The sequence below is a fragment of the Mytilus galloprovincialis genome, chromosome 10 (genome assembly GCF_965363235.1).
Source record: "Mytilus galloprovincialis chromosome 10, xbMytGall1.hap1.1, whole genome shotgun sequence".
NCBI classification, from domain to species: Eukaryota; Metazoa; Mollusca; class Bivalvia; order Mytilida; family Mytilidae; genus Mytilus; species Mytilus galloprovincialis.
In genome coordinates, this window is record NC_134847.1 from 24,264,239 (window position 1) to 24,287,679 (window position 23,441).

The following is a 23,441-nucleotide window of genomic DNA, read 5'->3' on the forward strand; positions in this document are numbered from 1 at the left end:
TTTTCCCAATTTTGGGAGTAAAATGATCACAAAATTTATTTTCATCTTTATTATTCAGGACAGAGATGTTTGTTTTATTCAACAGCTAGCTTTATGTCAAAAATTGTCAACAAGTAATGTGTAAATTCAAGTTGAAACATATTGAATGACAAACAACATTTGACAAACAATGGCTGCCATAAATAAACAGGAAGTGTGGGAAAATACTAAAACCAGATCAAATCCGGAAACGGACAAGTATATAATTCCGGGTTTGTCAATCAAATACAGTTAATAAAAAATGAAAAGAACCAAACATGTGACAGCTATCATAGCAACACTAAAATTGAAAAATAAAAGATATATATAAAAGAAAATAGAAACAGGATATATTTTATACAGAACTCAAAATATTTTAGTTCACAAATTTTCATGTCAAAATAAAACTAGAGGCTCTAAAGAGCCTGTGTCGCTCACCTTGGTCTATGTGAATATTAAACAATGGACACAGATGGATTCATGACAAAATTGTGTTTTGGTGATGGTGATGTGTTTGTAGATCTTACTTTACTAAACATTCTTGCTGCTTACAATATTCTCTATCTATAACAGTACTTTCTGTGGAAAATGTTATTGAAAATCTTCAAATTTTAAGAAAATTGTTAAAAATTGACTATGAAGGGCAATAACTCCTTAGGGGGTCAATTGACTATTTTGGTCATACTGACTTATTTTTAGTTCTTACTTTGCTGTACATTATTGCTGTTTACAGTTTATCTCTATCTATAATAATATTCAAGATAACAAAAAAACAGCAAAATTTCCTCAAAATTACCAATTCAGGGGCAGCAACCTAACAACCGATTATCCGATACATCTGAAAATTCCAGGGCAGATAGATCGTGACCTGATCAACAATTTTACATCCTGTCAGATTTGCTCTAAATGCTTTGGTTTTTGAGTTACAAGCCAAAAACTGCATTTTACACCTATGTTCTATTTTTAGCCATGGCGGCCATCTTGGTTGGTTGGCCGGGTCACCGGACACATTTTTGAAACTAGATACCCCAATGATGATTATGGCCAAGTTTGGTTAAATTTGGCCCAGTAGTTTCAGAGGAGAACATTTTTCTAAAAGATTGCTAAGATTTACGAAAAATGGTTAAAAATTGACTATAAAGGGCAATAACTCCTAAAGTGGTCAACTGACCATTTTGGTCATGTTGACTTATTTGTAGATCTTTCTTTGCTGAACATTATTGCAGTTTACAGTTTATCTCTATCTATAATAATATTCAAGATAATAACCAAAAACAGCAAAATTTCCTTAAAATTACCATTTCAGGGCCAGCAACCCAACAACGGAATGTCAGATTCATCTGAAAATTTCAGGGCAGATAGATCTTGACCTGATGAACAATTTTACCGCTGTCAGATTTGCTCTAAACACTTTGGTTTTTGAGTTATAAGCCAAAAACTGCATTTTACCCCTATGTTCTATTTTTAGCCATGGCGGCCATCTTGGTTGGTTGGGCTGGGCACCGGACACATTTTTTAAACTAAATACCCCAATAATGATTATGGCCAAGTTTGGTTAAATTTATCCCAGTAGTTTCAGAGGAGAACATTTTTCTAAAAGATAACTAAGATTTACGAAAAATGGTTAAAAATTGACTATAAAGGGCAATAACTCCTAAAGTGGTCAACTGACCATTTTGGTCATGTTGACTTATTTGTAGATCTTACTTTGCTGAACATTATTGCTGTTTACAGTTTATCTCTATCTATAATAATATTCAAGATAATAACCAAAAACAGCAAAATTTCCTTAAAATTACCATTTTAGGGGCAGCAACCCAACAACGAAATGTCAGATTCATCTGAAAATTTCAGGGCAGATAGATCTTGACCTGATGAACAATTTTACTTCCTGTCAGATTAGCTCTAAATGCTTTGGTTTTTGAGTTATAAGCCAAAAACTGCATTTTACACCTATGTTCTATTTTTAGCCATGGCGGCCATCTTGGTTGGTTGGGCGGGGCACCGGACACATTTTTTAAACTAGATACCCCAATGATGATTGTGGCCAAGTTTGGTTAAATTTGGCCCAGTAGTTTCAGAGGAGAAGATTTTTGTAAAAGTTAACGCAGGACAATGACAACGACGGACGACGCCGGACGACGGACGCCAAGTGATGAGAAAAGCTCACCTGGCCTTTCGGCCAGGTGACCTAAAAAAATAGCAATCCTTTAAAAAGTTAGAACTCATTATTTTGATACTCAAATAAACTTTAATGCCATGTTGTTATCTTTAAAAACAAATTTAATGAACTAAACACACTAAAACTAACATCTGGTATATTGGTTGTTTCTCCCAATTTCATTGAAAACTGCGCTAAAGAATTCCCAAAACTGGCCAGGGTCCTTTTTCCCAAAATACCCAGATAAACCCCTGGAAGATTTTTTAAATAGTTTACCACGACAGATGACAACTGACACCAAGTGATGGCATAAGCTCACATGAGACCCTTCGGGCAGCAGTGAGCTAAAAATGAAAGAGAAACGAGAAATAATATTATTTGCATTTTTCTCAATTCATTAGTTGTTAATAAAACGGTCACTAGTTTGAACTGAGAGCAATGACCAAATACTACCTAACAGAAACCATACAGATACAGATATACTTCAACTTTGTTTTTAAAATAACAGTTCGTACATTGCAAATTAATATTGTTGGTTTTTTTTATTTCTAAGTGCAATAATAATTTACCGGATATGAAATACTGGTCTAACAATATATAATTTTTACCACACACTCTATTGAGAAATGCATTTATACATATATATGTAGTGGTTAGTGCATCGGACTACTAACACAAAGGTTCCTGGTTCGATTCCCGTTTGGGATGAAAATTTCAGGAACTCAATTTTCAGCTCTCCCTTGACACCATCTGCGAGTATGGTCTGGAGGAAACGATAATAGTCCGTCGGAAGGGGACGATAAATGGCTGACCCGTGTTAAGATAGAGCCATATCTCTTGCACGTTAAAGACACCCTTGTAGATTTCGAAAAAGAGTAGGCTAATGCCGCTACAAGGCAGCACTCGCAAAGTGGAAAGGGATTAATATAAGTTGCAAAACTTGTTTCCCAATCCACTATAAATAAATATGTTTAAACTAAATGCATTTATACATGAGTGAATCATTGATTGAGTAAAGACCAGTGGCAAATATTTCTATGTACATCCAGTCGATAAGGGGTAAATAAAGCTACAAAAAGTTTTCTTTATAACACTGAAGCAACATATCAAGTTTAGCTAATTAATTCTGTACAGAACTTTATTACAAATTTTTTTCGATATTAATTTTACTCACAAACATTTCTTCTTTAGATATATACATGGCTAGTTTTTTGTACAGTTAACTCAGACAAGGCCTACATTGACAATCAACTGCATGTAAACATAACATGATTTATCAATGAGAAAGTAAATTTCACAGTTCAGTTTATGAGTGGATGACACTAACACAATAGTTTACGTGTGGATTACACTAACACAACACTTTGTTTAGGTCAATATGAACACGGCCCAAGACAATTAGTTCATGTCAAAAGTTGTGGCCAAAATGGCAAATTATTTGCACTTGAAACAGGTCTGAATTTGGATTGTAATTAAGTATTTGACACAAATTCTTATTTACCCCTCCCCACAATTTTTTTCAACCCCCCTTTTCTTTCTTCCAAAATTGAAAAATAATCTCAATTCAAATTTCTAATGGACTTTGCAACCATAACTACTCATTTAAATACATCAAAAATATTAAAACATAAAATGACATACAGTCAGGCTTAAATTAAAATATTGTTTGTTTGCAGTTACCGACCGACCCTTGAAAATCCTCCCGACTGTGAAAATTTTATTGCTTTAAATTTGAAGAATTTTTTTTTAATACCTCTATTGACGCGATCCAGAACTTTGGGTCCTTTCCGGAAATGATTTAAAGTCTGGGTCAATTACGCATTTCAAGTTCGGTTTTTCTTAGCTTCCCATCAAGCGTTCATGTGACCATTTAATGATAAAGCACATGGAAATTGTTTACAGGTATCCATGAAGTCACGGAGGAGTACTTTACGCTGTCGTCTCGTGTCAATTTTAAGACAAATAACAAACAAAAAAGTTTATTAGTAAACTGTTTATACAGATTCAGGCACATGTAATGATGTGTGATGATATCATTGACGATGATGCAGCGGATATTCATAACTGACACGATAACCATTCTGTCTCAAACAAATCGGGTACAGAATCTGTGGAGCCTGACTTTATGGAACCAATTTCAGTGGTTAAATAATTCGACAGCAGCTTGAAGTATGGCATATTTTCTACAAATCTTTGTGAAGACAACAAAGATGAAACCACTCCTCCGTGACTTAAATCTTCATGGATATCTGTAAACACACCTGTACGGAGGAAGGGCTCATTTGAAATGTTAATGAATATAGATCATGCCAAATCAGTAAGAAGCAACCCTAACTACACAAAGATGTAGAGAAAATGAATGGTTAGCTTGAAAAATAAATATACTCTCTCTATATTAAATCTATCTTCGATTGCAATGAGTATGCTCCTTTAGGATAACTTAAGGGGGGCTGCCCCACTCATTGCAATTATTCTCTTTCTTACAATATTAAATATACCCAAACTGTGTGGCCTGTGTGAATTCAATTAAAACATGTCCTTAGGAGCTATGCTGCCAATTTTTTTTATGCATTAAAAACATTACAGTACAGACCATTTACTTTTAATGGGGTGCTATGGATTTCACCCCAAACTTTAGATTTCTTTGGTTTTCATTAAAGCCTGGCAAAAATATAACCTTATCACATATAATTAAATATTGTTAGAAATATGAAAACAGTCGGATGTCTTAATACTTTCTTTTCAAGTTGCCTTTTTTTCAATTGAGGAAGATTCAATGGTTATTTTTTTTTTATTAAAAATACACTCTTTAATAATTGTCTTATAAATCTATAATATATATGGGCGTTTTCCAATAAAAACGTATTTTCTTGTCCTAGCCACTTTAAAAAAAACATGTTTGGTCTTTGCAAGTAATTTTTTGTGGAGTCAGTACATTGAATTAGATTTAACATTTTTAAGCAAAGAAACAGTTAATTTTTTAAAGGGATTGCTAATTTATTGATTCCTGAATGGTCCGGGATCCAAAACAACCAAAATGGCATGTCCCTAGACCGTCTGTTCAACTTTCATACTCTAAAATATCGTAAAAAAATGTAGAAATAAATGTTATTTTTACTTAATATAAGTTCTTTAATAATTCAAAAGTATGTTTAGAGCCAACATATTATAATAAACAGCTTTTAACATAGGAATTTTAATTTCAGAAGGTGTGTCCCTAACAAAATGTCCACTACGAAATGAAGTCATTAAAATTTGCTAATAAACCGTTTTATAAAATCAATGTAATTTTTGTTTGCAAGAGATATAAACATTAGGGTCTTACAAAAGAAGTGATGCTTTTATAACGGCAATTAAATTGTTAGTATAAAAAATTGAGCACATCAAATGGATCAGAGTGATACCGTATTTTTGTAAATGTCCACTACGAAACGGGTCAAATCTCCATCAGTATCTGGTTTTAAAATTATGAAAAAAATATCAGTGTACAGCTTAATACATGCTTTGATGAATACAATCAGTCTTGTTACTTTTGCAACAAAGGGATTGTGGGAAAAAAATAAAACATGTGAATACGTCCCCTACGAAACAAGTATGGGAGAAAAATGTTTCGTAGGGGACACTACCACTACCATGCAGTCTTTTTTTACTCTTTTTTCAATTATATTCGTGCAAAGCAAATACCAAGGGTTAGTTTCATGTAATTTTTATTATGTTTTTATTAACATAGAATAGGGTTGATGTCAACTACGAAACTTTTTGTCCACTACGAAACGGATTTGTCACCTACGAAACGCATCAAAATGTCCACTACGTAACACGAGTTGTACCTTCATATGTGAAGTACTGTCTAATCTTTATCGATAAAAAATGGTTCTCCAATTCAGAAAAAAAAAAAGATTTTCCTAGTATATAAAGTAAACAAACTTGAATGTCTATAGGAAACATTTAAAATTCCAAACATATGTGTGTTTAGAAGCAGTTTCGTAGGGGACAAAAGTCCCCTACGAAACAGTACTCAAATTATGAAAAAAATATCATTTTAAGGAGTATTTAAGATTGCACTTTTTGTTTACAAACAGGTCTATAATAGAGGTATTCAAAATAACTCTTGAAATTAAATTTTAGACAAGTTGATTTTCCATTTTTTTTTAGGTCTGAAAGATACGCTTTTATTGAAAAACGCCCATATACATTTTTCTGATGAAAATACTCTACTCATGAAAACATTCTAGTCAAGAAGCATACATATCTGAATATATTTATTTAAAACAGTTCTAGTCATAATGACATTCCTTGTTTATAAGTGTTCCAGTATTTAATAATTATATCATATTATTTTATGTCATAAATTGGATAAAGACACTATGTTAAAGTTTCAGTTTTGGTTAAAAAGTTTTTTATCTGAAAATGCCTGTTCATTTGATGTTGGTTTTCAGCATGTCCAGTGTTTGTTGTTTTAAAATGTTTTTTTCTTCACAAGAAACTTGGTTTAGTGTAACTGCTTGTTTAAACTGTATTTTGGCTGATAAAATAAAATATTTTTCCTACCTACCGACCCTTCAGTCTGAAGGTACAGTCGGAAAACAGCAAACAAACATATTTTTAAGGTTGGCCTCATGGTTAAAATTAATAATTGATAGTAGCTTCTAAAAATAAATTAACAGCTAATCATCTTAAGACAATCATCATTTCTTAATACATTATTTACAAGCAGTGTAAGGGAGGTACAATGTAATCACAGTATTCTTTAAATGGATTGGATTACCTCCCTTGCACTGCTTTTAAATTGTCTTCAGTGATCGGGAAGGATGTGCGCCCTGCGCCTATAGCGCATATCGACCAGAAATGGTGCATAGAGTGACAAATGTAAGCGCCCACGTGGCGCACGATAATTTTCACTTCGTTTCAAAACGTTTAGATATCGTCAAATGGATTTCCGATCAGATTCCATGCCGCCATGTGTATGTACACAACTGTGTAATGTACCTCCAATGCTAGGAGCACCTATATATTTTTGAGACGTCTCAGGTGTTTTCCTATGATAATAATAGAACCATGCGGTATATCTGATTACACAAAAAAACGTAATTGACCATCATTCATGATATAATTTTTTATAAACAACTTTAAATTTGTGAAATTTGGCTAGTACAGATGAGATTTATGTCTAATTATAATTTAGTAAGTAAGTTAGTCTTGCTATTATTTCGATTGAAAAACCTGAAAGCCTTTTTATGAATATAGTTTTTGTCTCCATAAAAGGCGCTTAACTGTCCTTGTCGTTTATTGGTCTTTGGCTCGTTTTGACATTTTGTAAACAGGCATTCAGCGAATTGTTGTTTTGTTCTATCAATTAATGATACTCTCTACTGTTATTTTTGTCATCTTGGTGAAGTAATAATAATACAAGAAGTGCAGAGGAAATGCCAGAAACGTCGTCTATTCTTAAATAGAACGTCTGGAATAATTATGGTATCGACGAAGACCCAAATTTAATGTTAAAAAAAACGTGAACTAGAACATGAACAAGGCAACAGTAACAGTTTAAACATTGTAAATAAAGGTTATCTTAAATATTGTCCGGTTTGGAAGAAGTTATTGTATATTCATTGAAATTGAAATTACAAAATCACAGGAACAATATCCATGATATTATCTAAAATCAAAATGGTAAGTACCACCACCTCTAAATGCTGAAATACATGTATACACTTTTTCTTTTTTTTTCTTTCTGTGTAGTCAATTTAAATGGCCCACTCATTTGACAACATGGCCCATTGAATTTATTTTTGGGGGGCCCTGGGGGGCCCATAGAGAAACTAGAGGCTCTAAAGAGCCTGTGTCGCTCACCTTGGTCTATGTGAATATTAAACAATGGACACAGATGGATTCATGACAAAATTGTGTTTTGGTGATGGTGATGTGTTTGTAGATCTTACTTTAGTAAACATTCTTGCTGCTTAGAATTATCTCTATCTATAACAGTACTTTCTGTGGAAACTGTTATTGAAAATCTTCAAATTTTAAGAAAATTGTTAACTAGAGGCTCTCAAGAGCCTGTGTCGCTCACCTTGGTCTATGTGCATATTAAACAATGGACACAGATAAATTCATGACATAATTGTGCTTTGGTGATGGTGATGTGTTTGTAGATCTTACTTTACTGAACATTCTTGTTGCTACAATTATCTTTATCTATAATGAACTTGGCCCAGTAATTACAGTGGAAAATATTTTCTAAAAATTTACAAAAATTTATGAAAAATGCTAAAAATTAACTATAAAGGGCAATAACTCCTTAAGGGGTCAATTGGCTATTTTGGTCATGTTGACTTATTTGTAAATCTAACTTTGCTGAACATTTTTGCAGTTTACAGTTTATCTCTATCTATAATAATATTCAAGATAATAACCAAAAACAGCAAAAATTCCCTAAAATTACCAATTCAGGGGCAGCAACCAAACAACGGGTTGTCGGATTCATCTGAAAATTTGAGGGCAGAAAGATCTTGACCTGATTAACAATTTTACCCTCGTCAGATTTGCTCTAAGTGCTTTGGTTTTTGAGTTATAAGCCAAAAACTGCATTTTACCCCTATGTTCTATTTTTAGCCATGGCGGCCATCTTGGTTGGTTGGCCGGGTCACGCCACACATTTTTTAAACTAAATACCCCAATGATGATTGTGGCCAAGTTTGGTTTAATTTGCCCCAGTAGTTTCAGAGGAGAAGATTTTTGTAAAAGATTACTAAGATTTACGAAAAAATGGTTAAAATTTGACTATAAAGGGCAATAACTCCTAAAGGGGTCAGCTGACCATTTCCTTTGCATTGACGTATTTGTAAATCTTACTTTGCTGAACATTATTGCTGTTTACAGTTTATCTCTATCTATAATAATATTCAAGATAATAACCAAAAACAGCAAAATTTCCTTAAAAATACCAATTCAGGGGCAGCAACCCAACAACAGGTTCTCCGATTCATATGAAAATTTCAGGACAGATAGATCTTGACCTGATAAACACTTTTAACCCTTGTCAGATTTGCTCTAAATGCTTTGGTTTTTGAGTTATAAGCCAAAAACTGCAATTTACCCCTATGTTCTATTGTTAGCCATGGCGGCCATCTTGGTTGGTTGGCCGGGTCACGCCACACATTTTTTAAACTAGATACACCAAAGATGACTGTGGCCAAGTTTGGATTAATTTGGCCCAGTAGTTTCAGAGGAGAAGATTTTTGTAAAAGATTTCTAAGATTTACGAAAAATGGTTAAAAATTGACTATAAAGGTCAATAACTCCTAAAGGGGTCAACTGACCATTTTGGTCATGTTGACTTATTTGTAAAGCTAACTTTGCTGAACATTATTGCTGTTTACAGTTTATCTCTATCTATAATAATATTCAAGATAATAACCAAAAACAGCAAAAATTCCCTAAAATTACCAATTCAGGGGCAGCAACCCAACAACGGGTTGTCGAATTCATCTGAAAATTTGAGGGCAGAAAGATCTTGACCTGATAAACAATTTTACCCCATGTCAGATTTGCTCTAAATGCTTTGGTTTTTGAGTTATAAGCTAAAAACTGCATTTTACCCCTATGTTCTATTTTTAGCCATGGCGGCCATCTTGGTTGGTTGGCCGGGTCACGCCACACATTTTTTAAACTAGATACCCCAATGATGATTGTGGCCAAGTTTGGATTAATTTGGCCCAGTAGTTTCAGAGGAGAAGATTTTTGTAAAAGTTAACGACGACGGACGACGACGACGACGACGACGGACGACGGACGACGGACGCCAAGTGATGGGAAAAGCTCACTTGGCCCTTCGGGCCAGGTGAGCTAAAAATGGACTATGAAGGGCAATAACTCCTAAAGTACTCAATTGACCATTTTGGTCATGTTGACTTATTTGTAGATCTTACTTTGCTGAACATTAATGCTGTTTACAGTTTATCTCTATCTATAATAATATTCAAGATAATAACCAAAAACAGCAAAATTTTCTTAAAATTACTAATTCAGGGCCAGCAACCCAACAACGACTTGTCCGATTCATCTGAAAATTTCAGGACAGATAGATCTTGACCTGATGAACAATATTACCCCGTCAAATTTGCTCTAAATGCTTTGGTTTTTGAGTTATAAGCCAAAAACTGCATTTTACCCCTATGTTCTATTTTTAGCTATGGCGGCCATCTTGGTTTGATGGCCGGGTCACCGGACACATTTTTCAAACTACTAACCCAAAAGATGATTGTGACTGAGTTTTGATTATTTGGCCCAGTAGTTTCAGAGGAGAAGATTTTTGTAAAATATTACCAAGATTTACGAAAAATGGTTAAAAATTGACTATAAAGGGCAATTACTCCTAAAGGGGTCAACTGACCATTTCAGTCATTGATTTATTTGTAAATCTTACTTTGCTGAACATTATTACTGTTTACTGTTGATCTCTATCTATAATAATATTCAAGATAATAACCAAAAACAGCAAAATTTCCTTAAAATTACCATTTCAGGGGCAGCAACCCAACAACGGGTTATCCGATTCATCTGAAAATTTCAGGGCAGATAGATCTTCACCTGTTTAACAATTCTATCACATGTCAGATTTGCTCTAAATGCTTTGGTTTTTGAGTTATAAGCCAAAAACTGCATTTTACCCCTATTTTCTATTTTTAGCCATGGCGGCCATCTTGGTTGGTTGGCTGGGTCACCGGACACATTTTTTTAACTAGATACCCCAATGATGAGTGTGGACAAGTTTGGTTTAATTTGGCCCAGCAGTTTCAGAAGAGAAGATTTTTGTAAAAGTTAACGACGCCGGACGCAAAGTGATGGGAAAAGCTCACTTGGCCCTTTGGGCCAGGTGAGCTAAAAATCCTTCCAGATCACTGGTCTTAATTTTCCTTTATTACAACTGTCACATACAATGTTTAGCTTAACATTGAGCAAGAAAACTCAATATTAATATTTCCAGACAGACATGTGCAGCTAACAATTCTCCATTCAACAAATATAGTTGACATATATATTGCTTATAAATAAGAAAACCAAAACAAAACAAAAACTTCACACTGACAGACATGTGACAGAGTTGTCAAGCCACAACTGGAGATTTGGAAATTTTCAGCTGGAGTTTGGGCCTCATAACTGGAGATTTTTTATCGACATCGACATACGCAAGATTTTTTCTGTGTTTAAACTGCATAAATGTCTTCCTTTTTTGTTAAAAAAAACAATGATTCCATACCTTTGAACACCTGCATAGCCATTTTTTACTCAGTAAAATAGAAGATAAGGGGGGTTCAAATATTTATTCTTCATATATAGTTCCAAGATAAAGTAATCAGCCATCATAAAATTGAGAATGGAAATGGGGAATGTGTCAAAGAGACAACAACCCGACCAAATAAAAAACAACAGCAGAGGGTCACCAACAGGTCTTCAATGTAGCGAGAAATTCCCGCACCCGGAGGCGTCCTTCAGCTGGCCCCTAAACAAATATATACTAGTCCAGTGATAATGAACGCCATACTAATTTCCAAATTGTACACAAGAAACTAAAATTAAAATAATACATGGCAAAAAGTAACTCTTCTTTAGCTACATTGTCAACTTTAGTACCACTACCATGACTACTGAACATGTTTGAAACAGAATGTTGAATTGATAGAGTTGTGGGTCTTCTGGTGGGTAGCTGTCTCCATATTTTTAGTCAAGTAATTAGGGCAACCATAGTCAGTTTTGTATGAAGTGTAGTAAGCATAGTCTTGACCCTTGGCACTTGACTTGCACCATTTTAAAATTTGGCTAAATACTTTGTGAATGTCTTCTTTAATTTGATGCTGGGGTATTTGGTGATCACATACAGTTTGCATTTTGTCAAATTATAAGACAAACACACTTTAATTAAATATGTAAAGGTATTCCATTGGCTTTGATAGAAAACAATTAAGCCATACATATCATATTTGAGTTGATTTTATTGTCTTTACGGTTCAGTATAAACTAAGTCTGTTCCCTGTTTTCAACAGCATCAAAATCGATGTTTATACATGATTGTTCTTTTATTGTTGTATATACAGTCTAATCCTTAACACCTTCATTTATTACTCGAGGCTATTTTCCTATTTACCTTTTTGACACCAATTTCATTACAGGAAACTTCCGTTTTTCTTGGACTTTTCCCATATAAATTTTGAGATTCTTGGACTTTTTCCCTGTCCGTATCAGAAATGTCTACTGAAATTTTTTCAAGATTGACATGTTCAAAAAGCGGAAGATTTCACTTTTTAACGGGAGGGACGGAAGAGGGTCTGAAAAGCCGGAGATTTTAACTCCCGCCGGAATAATCACATGTATGCACTGAGCAATGAACCATGAAAATGAGGTCAAGGTCAAATAAAAGCTGCGCGACTGACATAAATATATAGATTATAAAGTACATGTTTTCTATACACCAAATATTGTTGACCTATTGCATGGTATTAAACAAGAATGTGTCCATAGTACATGGATGCCCCATCCCTCTATAATTTTCTATGTTCAGTAGACTGTGGAAATGAGATAAATAAAGGCAACAGCTGTTCAAAACTCACAAATCCATGGACAAAAAAAGAGGAGAACAACGACACATTAAAATGTAACACACACACACACAGAAACCTCTAATTTGGCATTTAAAGTGGGATGAACAGACACATTTACAGTTGGACGGATTCACAGACCAGAAAACATAATGCCAATAAACATGATAAATAGGGCATAAAAAGACCAAAACCCAAAAACTTAATTTTAATCACTGAAACATGAAAATTAGGTCAAAGTCAGATGACACCTGCCAGCTAGACATGTACACCTTACAATCATTCCATACACCAAATAAAGTAGACCTTTTGCATACAGTATAAGAAAAACAGACCAAATAACAAAAATTAACTTTGACCACTGAACAATGAAAATGAGGTAAAAGTCAGATGACACCCACCAGTTGGACATGTACACCTTGCAATCATTCAATACACCAAATATAGTAGACCTGTTGCATACAGTATAAAAAAAACAGACCAAATCACAAAAACTTAACTTTGACCACTGAAGGATGAAAATAAGGTCAAGGTCAGATGACGCCCACCAGATTGGACATGTACACCTTGCAATCATTCAATACACCAAATTTACTTTAATTACTAGACCTATTGCTTGTAGTATCTGAGATATGGACTTGACCTCCAAAACTTAACCTTATGCAATGATCCATATAATGAGGTCAAGATCAAGTGAAAACTGTCTGATGGCAAGAGGACCTTGCAAGGAATGCACATACCAAATATAGTTATCCTAGTATTACTTATAATAAGAGAGCGCTAGAATTTAACATTACAAGAAATCTTAAATTTTTTTTATTTCAAGTAGTCACTGAATCATGAAAATGAGGTCAAGGACATTGGACATGTGACTGACAGAAACTTCGTAACATGAGGCATCTACAGGGGTGAGGAAATATTTGTTGTGAGCACTAGTCCCTGGGCAAGTAAAACTGTAAATTTTACTTGTCCGGGAAAAAAAGTTACTTGTCCTGATGGTCCCAATAAATATTGTAGTATTTTATTGTTAGCTAATATATGATTCTTAGCACTGTTTTGCATCCCAAACAAATCAGTGTAATCAATTGGTTTATATAAAAGTGTAAAAATTTAGGAATGTTGGAAATGGGTTTATAACATCAATTGGACAGAAACTCAAAAGCAAACCAACTAAATGAAATGACATGTAAAGTTTTCAGCATTGTTTTTTTAATAAAAATTGTAGCCAGGTACACTAAATAATATACTAAATTTAGAGGACAGTGAGACTAAATAATAGATTAACTAATTATTTCTATCAACTGTCACACTTGGTATTTTCTTGGTAGTTAAACACTTCTATTTACCACTTAGACAACACATTATTATTATTAAGGTTGCCTTTGATCAGACTATAAATAATTCAAAAACAAAACTTATTAACTGAATTTCTTTACAAGGGATAATCTGATATTCACGATGTCTGATATTCTCGCTTCCGTATTTTTTTTTACACCTTGACCATATCCGATTGCGTTTCATGCTTTCGACTTGATTCGTCATTCTTTTTGTCTTGCTTGCCCGATGTTTTATTTTAAAAGTATTCATCAATCTGAATCTCGATTCAAAATCTTAAGATTTGACCTTTCCGGTGATTAGTGGATAAAACAATATTACGCGACTCGGGTTTGCATACTTATTTTTACTCATTTTGGTAATCGATCTATTTCCGGAGTTATGTAATATTTATCGTCATGAACATTGATGTTTTTACTCGCTGATTATTGGTTTCTTTTACATAAATTAAACATCTTTATACGTTTTGAAATTAATCCTATATTTTTGCTGAATTTGAAGTTTGTCATGCATATTATTTTACTTGTCCACGGGCAACCAAGACAAAAATAATTACTTGTCCGGGTGTTAAAATGTACGAGTCGGGCGAGTCGGGCATAGCATTTCCACACCCCTGATCTATATACAAAGTATGAAGCATCCAGGTCTTCCACCTTCTAAAACGTAAAGCTTTCAAGAAGTTAACTAATGTCACTGCTGCTGCTGCTTAATCACTATCCATATACAATGTATATGTGTCAAGCTTTCTGCAACAAAATTGACAGGCTTGACAAAAACCCTCGTTTTTTCCCTTTTTTGATAAATGGTTTGAGCCAAAAAACTTTTGGTATAATTTCAGAAATTCATACACCAGTACACTTAAGGCAAAAAAAATATATATATCTGGTTTATATGCATGGTTACTGGACCTACCCTATTTTTTAGTGCTGATCCTATATTTTGTAAGTCATTTTGTTTTCCTTTGTAAAGTGAACAAGAATGTGTCCACAGTACACGGATGCCCCACTCACACTATCATTTTCTATGTTTAAAGGACTGTGAAATTGGAATAAATTCTCTAATTTGGCATTAAAATTAGAATGATCTTATCAAAGGGAACATGTATACTAAGTTTCAAGTTGATTGGACTTCTACTTTATCAAAAACTACCTTGACCAAAAACTTTAACCTGAAATTTGCACTATCATTTTCTATGTTCAGTGAACCGTAAAATTGGGGTCAAAACTCTAATTTGGCATTTAAATTAGAAAGATCATATCATAGGGCACATGTATACTAAGTTTCAAGTTGATTGGACTTCAACTTCATCAAAAACTACCTTGACCAAAAACTTTAACCTGAAGCCAAAAACTTTAACCTGAAATTTGCACTATCATTTTCTATGTTCAGTGAACCGTAAAATTGGGGTCAAAACTCTAATTTGGCATTTAAATTAGAAAGATCATATCATAGGGCACATGTATACTAAGTTTCAAGTTGATTGGACTTCAACTTCATCAAAAACTACCTTGACCAAAAACTTTAACCTGAAGCCAAAAACTTTAACCTGAAATTTGCACTATCATTTTCTATGTTCAGTGAACCGTAAAATTGGGGTCAAAACTCTAATTTGGCATTTAAATTAGAAAGATCATATCATAGGGCACATGTATACTAAGTTTCAAGTTGATTGGACTTCAACTTCATCAAAAACTACCTTGACCAAAAACTTTAACCTGAAGCCAAAAACTTTAACCTGAAATTTGCACTATCATTTTCTATCAGTGAACCGTAAAATTGGAGTCAAAACTCTAATTTGGCATTTAAATTAGAAAGATCATATCATAAGGAACATGTGTACTAAGTTTCAAGTTGATTGGACTTCAACTTCATCAAAAACTACCTCGACCAAAAACTTTAACCTGAAGCGGGACAGACGGACGAACGAACAGACGGACGCACAGACCAGAAAACATAATGCCCATAAATGGGGCATAAAAATAAACTGAACTCATGTTAAAAGTGAAGATAGTGTTGCCAATAATATAAATCAATAATTGCCTGATGCATCCCAATGTTCACAATCGTGAATATGATAGTTGTATTTAAGGAAATTTGTGACTCATGTGATGAAATGAACATTAGCCGCCATTATTTTCCCCAAACAAATGTCAAAGGGAAATAATCCAATCATCAACCAGAATGTGTCCAAAGTACATGGATGCCCCACTCGCCCTATCCTTTTCCATGTTCCATGGACCGTGAAATTGAGCAATAATCTAATTTGGTATTAAAATTAGAAAGATTATACTATATAGGGAACATTTGTACTAAGTTTCAAGTTGATTGGACTTCAATTTTATCAAAAACTACCTTGACCAAAAACTTTAACCTGAAACTCCCACTTTCATTTTCTATGTTTGGTGGACCGTGAAATTGGGGTCAAAAGTCTAATTTGGCTTCAAAATTAAAAAGATTATATCATAAGCAACAAGTTTACTAAGTTTCAAGTTGATTGGACTTCAGCTTCACCAAAAACTACCTTGACCAAAAACTTTAACCTGAATGGACGGACGCACAGACGGACACACAGACCAGAAAACATAATGCCTCTCTACTATCGTAGGTGGGGCATAAAAATATGGGTAAACTCGTCCTTTGATCAACTCAAACCATGGCAAGAAGAAACCTCATAACTCAAAATCATGTCGTATGAACATTCTGTTTTATTTTTGTTCTATCAATTCCAAGTTTACTTTCCACAGCAGTCACTGAGATTGAGAGAAGGTATTTCACTTTGTACCCCATTTTCCTACATGAATTCTAGGTGGAACCCCATTCCTAACTCAATCAATATTTAATTTCCTATGGGTCAGTGGGCATGACTTCTTTCCGTACACATTCCTCTGTTTAAATTGTGATTGGTTTTAATATAATACGATGTCTATTGACAGAATGAGTTAATTTTTCTCAACGTATTGTCGTTTAAAAGTTTGACGAAAGCTACTTACAGAAGGGAGACAAATTATAGCGATAATATGGAAGACTCCATTTTGGCTAAAGGGGTGTTCTAGTTACACCTTTATGTTGTAGACTACATTAATTTAAATTCAAATGATGCATAGAATTATGATTTAAAATTATGCAACAACAATAACCCTCAACAGCAGACATACATAGGATTCCATGAGTTTCAAATTAATCAATGGAGTAGGGAATCCAGAGCAACAAGAGCAACCATTCAATCTGATACCCATTCAAGTCAAGAAAACTATACGCATGCACATACTTACAACCCTAGACTTGTAATTTGTAGTTTTTCCGTGTTGTTAAAAACACGCATACAATGATACAAGTCAAGGGAAATATCGAAACATGAAGATTATGAGAAGGAGATTATAGGACAGTTGTTTAAATTCAATCCTTTTGTTTTTTAAACCATTTAAAGCAAAACAATCTCAAGAAACTGAGATCTTCCTTGATGTTTATTCAATGGTATAAGTCTACAGATTGCTTTTAAAAAAGCAATTGTATCCCAAAAATGATGCCCCATGATGATGCATGCATGCACACACAATCATTATTTGCACTGCATAAAATAATGCTTTCTATCAAGCATTTAAACACCAAACTACAAAAAGGGTACGTATATACTCCTTAAGGAGGCTTGCAGGTAATAGATTTTCAGAAAAAAATTTAACATTTATTTTTCATTACAAATTTTATTAATTACCTTAAGTAATTGTTACTTTATCATATGGTACAAAAATCATTCCAAAAAATCAATTTGTGTTGGCGTCAGGTGACTTTTAAAATGTAGATATCATTGAAAAAACTCCATATTATCTCCCTTTGGTGCAAAAATGTCTTTTTTTTGGCATTAAAATTGAAGTATCTTTTTTAACTCATCGGTGACCTATATTTTTTCGTGTTGTTTTCGAATAAGCTGTACATAAACTAAATAATTGTAAAATTTAAGCGATTTCTGTAATTAAGTTCTTTTTTTATTTCGATATTACCGCTTTTTCTCCTATTAGTTCAACAGAAAAAAAGGTCATTAACAAAACTGTATGCTTCTTTTGTAGGCAGATTGTGAGCGTAAATGAACGGTGACCCCATTTTTTAATTTCATTTTTCTATTAAGTATAAGATAAAGTTCATTTATAGAAAAATAAAGCGAAATCTTACATACCTGTCAACTGACCCGTATTCTGCGGGTGTGACCCGAGATTTTCACAATTCTGAGGGATCACCCGGATCACCCGCCGGGTCATTGAAATAACCCGGGAATTCCGAAAATGACCCGATTTCACCCGTATTTCTTAGCCTTGAGATTGATTTCATAAGTAATATTCCTTTGAAATACCGGCAAATTCGTAATTCTTCCATGAACAGGAAGTTCATCTAGCTATGTAAACTGTCAAATTAAGTGACCCATTAAGTGCATGGCTTCACTTGACAGCTTTGGTGTCAAACACACTGTTAATTAACACCAATTACCTTAGCTTTAGGTCGTCAATAAATTGCCCCATTGGTTTACAAACTAGCTAGAGTTACTTCCCCTTATTTGTCACCATTCAAAATTATTCCTTATATTTACGTTTAATGGGTGAAAAAGATTTTAAAAATCATAAAAATATATAATTCAAATACATATTGAAAAATAACTTTTCATTATTTTTATACCTTTATACAATTTGATAAAAAAAAGTTGAAAATTATTTTTTACATTTATACTTCCTTTAACTGTATTACTATATTTTATCATACCATAATTTCCTTGTTAAATAAAAATAATATGGATAAAGGCTACTTCTCAATAGTCTCAAACATTTAAGGATTACATCAATTCTAGTGTATGATGACTAGTATTTTTTCTCAAAAAAGCAGAGCACATAAGACTGAGTAACACAAATTTATAAAAATCTTCAAAAGTGCAATGAAATAATAATTAATAAGATTTAAAATGACTTAACAAAGTGAACATGCATTTATGTTTTGGTATCTTTGATATACATTATAAGAAAATGTACCATAAATACTGAAATTCAGCTCGAAAAAGTTCGTACGCGTTATGACCTGAGATTTGATTCTTCAATGCAGGTCATGACCTGCATTTTCATCGTCACAGGTTGACAGGTATGATCTTACATTAAATAAAAAAATTGATTTAGACCTGTGAGCCCCCTTAAGGGAAGTGAAAAACAGACCAAAACACAAATGATTAGTAACATGGTGAAATGTCTCACCTTATTTAATACTAACTATTGATTTTATGTTGATAGTCCTATAAATAAATCCTTACAAATATCACATTAACTTAACATGATCAAAGAAAATGAAGTCAAGGTCAAATAAAGTAAACGAGAAATACATGTACACCTTACAATCAATCATTTTATATATATACCGAATATATAGTTGACACACTTCATATAGTTTCTAAGTACATATGTAAACTAAACATAGACCAATGAACCATGAAAATGAGGTCAAGGTCAGTTGAACATTGCCAGACAGACATGTACATGTACACTGAACAATCAATAGATGTATTAAACATAGGTGACTAATTATTGCTTAAAGTATCTAAGAAGACAAACTTAACCATGAAAAACAGACCAACACACAAAAACTTAACACTGAGCATTATAAACCGTTAAAAAAGAGTTCATGGTAAAATAAACGTCTCAATAATTCCACACATCAATATAATTGACCTATACGGCATATAGTATATCAAAATAGACCATAACTGAGGAGGCAGGGCCAAATAATCTCCATGGCAATAAAATGTGCGGATACCAATACAACTGCATACCAAATATCTTTGACCTACCACTAGTAGTTCACCATAAACTAGACCAAATCACAAGCTAATACATTGTTGATGAGGTCGTTGCTGACGCCAGAAACAGCTGCATATCTATGTCTCACTTTTTGACTCTGTCAAGCAAGACAAAAATGAATGATTTATTGATTGTTGGTGGTTGCTTGACATCCAGTGGCAAATAGTTCATGCATGTTGAATATTTAGAATGAAAACAAGTCAACAACAAATACAACAGACATTGTCTCAAAAAGAGGCCATCCAGGATGATGGTTATGGTCAGTGGCGGATCCACGGGGAGGGTTCAGGAGTTGGAACCCCCTTCTGTTTGGACAATCAATGCATTTGAATGGGGACATTAATTTGCCCCTCCAAAAAAAAAATCCCTTTATCCTGGGTTGGGACCTATTTTTAAAATTGCTGGATCCACCTCTGATGGTAACTTTGACACTTTCTACTACGAAAATTCCTGTTTTACAGGATAAAACTCAAATTAACCATATTAGATTAAAAAAAAAAAAACACTTTTCTTTGGCATAATATTTCAAATCGATTCGCACATGCATACCGGTCAATTCGAATCGAAAATCCAAATTCTTTGGATGAACCAGAAACTTAATACAATAGCATTTAATATATATTAAAAGATGAAATCTTCTCTTCTTATCTTTATTCAAAAATGTGTTTTTATAAAGTGAATTACAAAAAGTTTTCTACGAAACTGAAATTTACATTCCGATACTGTGTAACTTTTAAAACTTGACTATTTATACTGCGTAACAAAATATACTAGGCCATATATTATTTATAAATTTAAAGAAAGAATACAACCTACCTTTTAGACGAAACTTTCAAAACAATTGTGTTAACAGCCGTTCAGAGCAACATGTTATTACCAAAATGGATCCTTCAACAAGAGTTGAAAAATTAGATCAATAGAAGATTCCCGCCAATAGTAGCCCACAATGCACGTGGTTCGATGAAGCGTGAAGGAAAGGTCTTAGGGGGTTTACCGAATAGAGAATAATTAATCATTTTTTAAAATTGGCAAAAAAAAAAAAAAGATAGAGAAAAATGGGCAAGCATTATAGAAAAAAGAGAATAATGGATTGTTAAAAATGGATTCCGCTAAAATATAAACTGAACGCTAAGAAAATGGAAAATTAAGTAAAGAATTGGTAAAATTAAAAAAAATTGATGAAAATATACCGATTACAGAAAAGAACATGAATAGCTGCAATTTCACCAAAAAATAATCAGGCAGAAGCAGAAGCAGAATAAAGAATAGGGTAAAATTATACTGATAACAAAAAAGAGCAATGTTCAGACGGAATACAGCTATCAATTAATTATAGTTATAATGAGCTAATGTTTAAAAAAAAGGTAAAAAAAATCATAATGAAGGACCCGGCTTATTTAGTGGCGGGTCAGGAAATTGTCATAAGGGGGCCCACTGACTATACAAAAGTGGATGCATTTTTCTTGAAAAAAGTCAGCGGGGACAAAAAAGCAGGATGTTATTTATGTAAAAAAAAATCAGGATAAACTGAGACTAGGACAACATTTTCCAGCCTAGCCCCCTCCCCAATACAAATCAAATGATTGCTCCCTAGATTAGTATTAGCTAGCATACTGCAATTTCTGATAAAAAAAAAAAGAATAGTTGAACTTTTTATAAAGCAAAGAGAGAGAATATATATATATATATATGTTTTCCGCATCAACACCAAAAATATCGCCAGAAAGAAGTTCCATAAAGATAAAACATTTAATAGCGTTTGTTTGAGCTTTATATTTCATCACAGGGTTGTCACAAAAAGAACGAATACTTATTGTTCAAATGTAAGAGATAAATTAGTCCTAATAAAAGTGTCTGGACGGCGGAATTTTCACTAGTATTAAATGTCTATGGTGAAAGAATTTACTAGTATACTGTTAATTTGAGTTCCATATGTCAGTAATTATGTCCCCGGAACAATTTTCCTAGGAATTCATGTCTAGGTCATCAATATTCCTAAGTTAAAACGTCAGGGGTGGATCCTGAACCCCGATGTCTGGATGGGTGAGGGGGGCAACATGAAACAAAACAAAAATATTATGCGAGTGTGAGTAGGTTTTTCTCGGGGCGGGGGTGTCAGATCATCGTTTCTATATTTTAATATCTTTTATTTTTTTTCCTATTTCACTTTATTTTTCGTTTTCCTTTCAATTGATCTTTATTATATTCGTCCTAAACATGCATCAAATATTTGCCACTGGATGTTAAACAACCAACCAAGAAATCGATATTTTTATCCTCTCTTCATTATTTTATCATTAATGTTTTGCCTCGCTTCCAGACCTACATTATTCTAATATATGTAAAACACCTTCATATCCTTATTCGTTGACCTATACACAGCCTCACACATAAACATGATAATTGAAATTTAAGAAAAATAAACAAATATAACTGTATGCTTTGGCTTTTAGTGAAATGTATAAGTCACGGATTCTGTTACAAAGTAGATCTTATGAAATTAAAATAGCATTTTATTAATGATTATACATTAGAAAATTTTAATTCATTTTTCATGGACCGGGGGAAAAAGGGGGGAGGGGTAAAGCAATTGTCGATTTACCTTGAAAATAAGAGGTGAGGAAATACGACAATCTCTTTAAAAACAAATCTTGTACGGTATTAAAAATAAATAGTTTAATTTGTTGCTGATTAAATTCACAAAAAGACAGTTTTGAAAGGAAAAAAAAAACATACATTCACAAGAAATGTTTTGTGTGAGTACTCTATTTAGGAATGCATCTAGCAAACCAATTATAGGTATATATATTATACAAACAACATCGACCTTAATATTTGTTCCTTTTCATTAAACTGACACAGATCAGAAGTTTCACCTGGTAATCCATCTTAATTTATATTGTATTACAAACCAATGAAAATTAGTACTTTTCCAATCAACATGTAAATGTATTTTTACATAAAAACTTTTGCAAACAGACATTTACACACCACCGGTAATTTGTCAGAAATCATGCATGTGGACGCTGGTATTAATTAACGGCCAGTTTAAGAAGTCAACTCAAGTTGTGAATAACTACCCCCTGTAAATCTGCCACTGAAAACGTTCGTCCTTTTTTACACTCAAGAAAAAGTGAAATTAAAGATTTTTTCTTGTTTCGACTTCGTCAAAATGATCTCCAAATTACGCCAGTGCAGTCGTAGAGGGGGAATTATAGGGACAAGACGCTACAAATTTTGCTCTTGAAAACAGACAAATTTATCCACAAAGCGGCTATAACAATCTTTGCATGCAAGTAACGCTGTATTTTAAAAGACATTACTTATATCTAATAATTATTGAGCACTATTTAATTTATTTTTCTGACCTAAGTCAACTTCATTTTTTTTTATCACATCGGCTCTCAGATGTAATATTTTAAAGTTCAAAAACATAAAAAAAAATCCAATTAAATATTTCGTGGAATGAATGGCAGACTAAACTTTTTTTAGAGGTTGAGG

The 23,441-nt window shown here is 33.3% G+C and overlaps 1 long non-coding RNA gene across 9 annotated transcripts in view; it reads right to left on the minus strand.

Annotated features, from left to right (window-relative positions):
• LOC143047225 (uncharacterized) overlaps nt 1–20,879 on the minus strand; it is a 37,072-nt gene extending 16,193 nt beyond the window's left edge. For 8 of the 9 annotated variants that reach the window (XR_012969449.1, XR_012969451.1, XR_012969452.1 and 5 more), the window contains exon 1: nt 20,757–20,879. This is a non-coding gene — a long non-coding RNA (uncharacterized LOC143047225). The remainder of the gene's footprint in view (nt 1–20,756) is intronic. The other variant, XR_012969450.1, reaches the window with a different exon arrangement.
• Between the last annotated feature and the right edge of the window lie 2,562 nt (nt 20,880–23,441).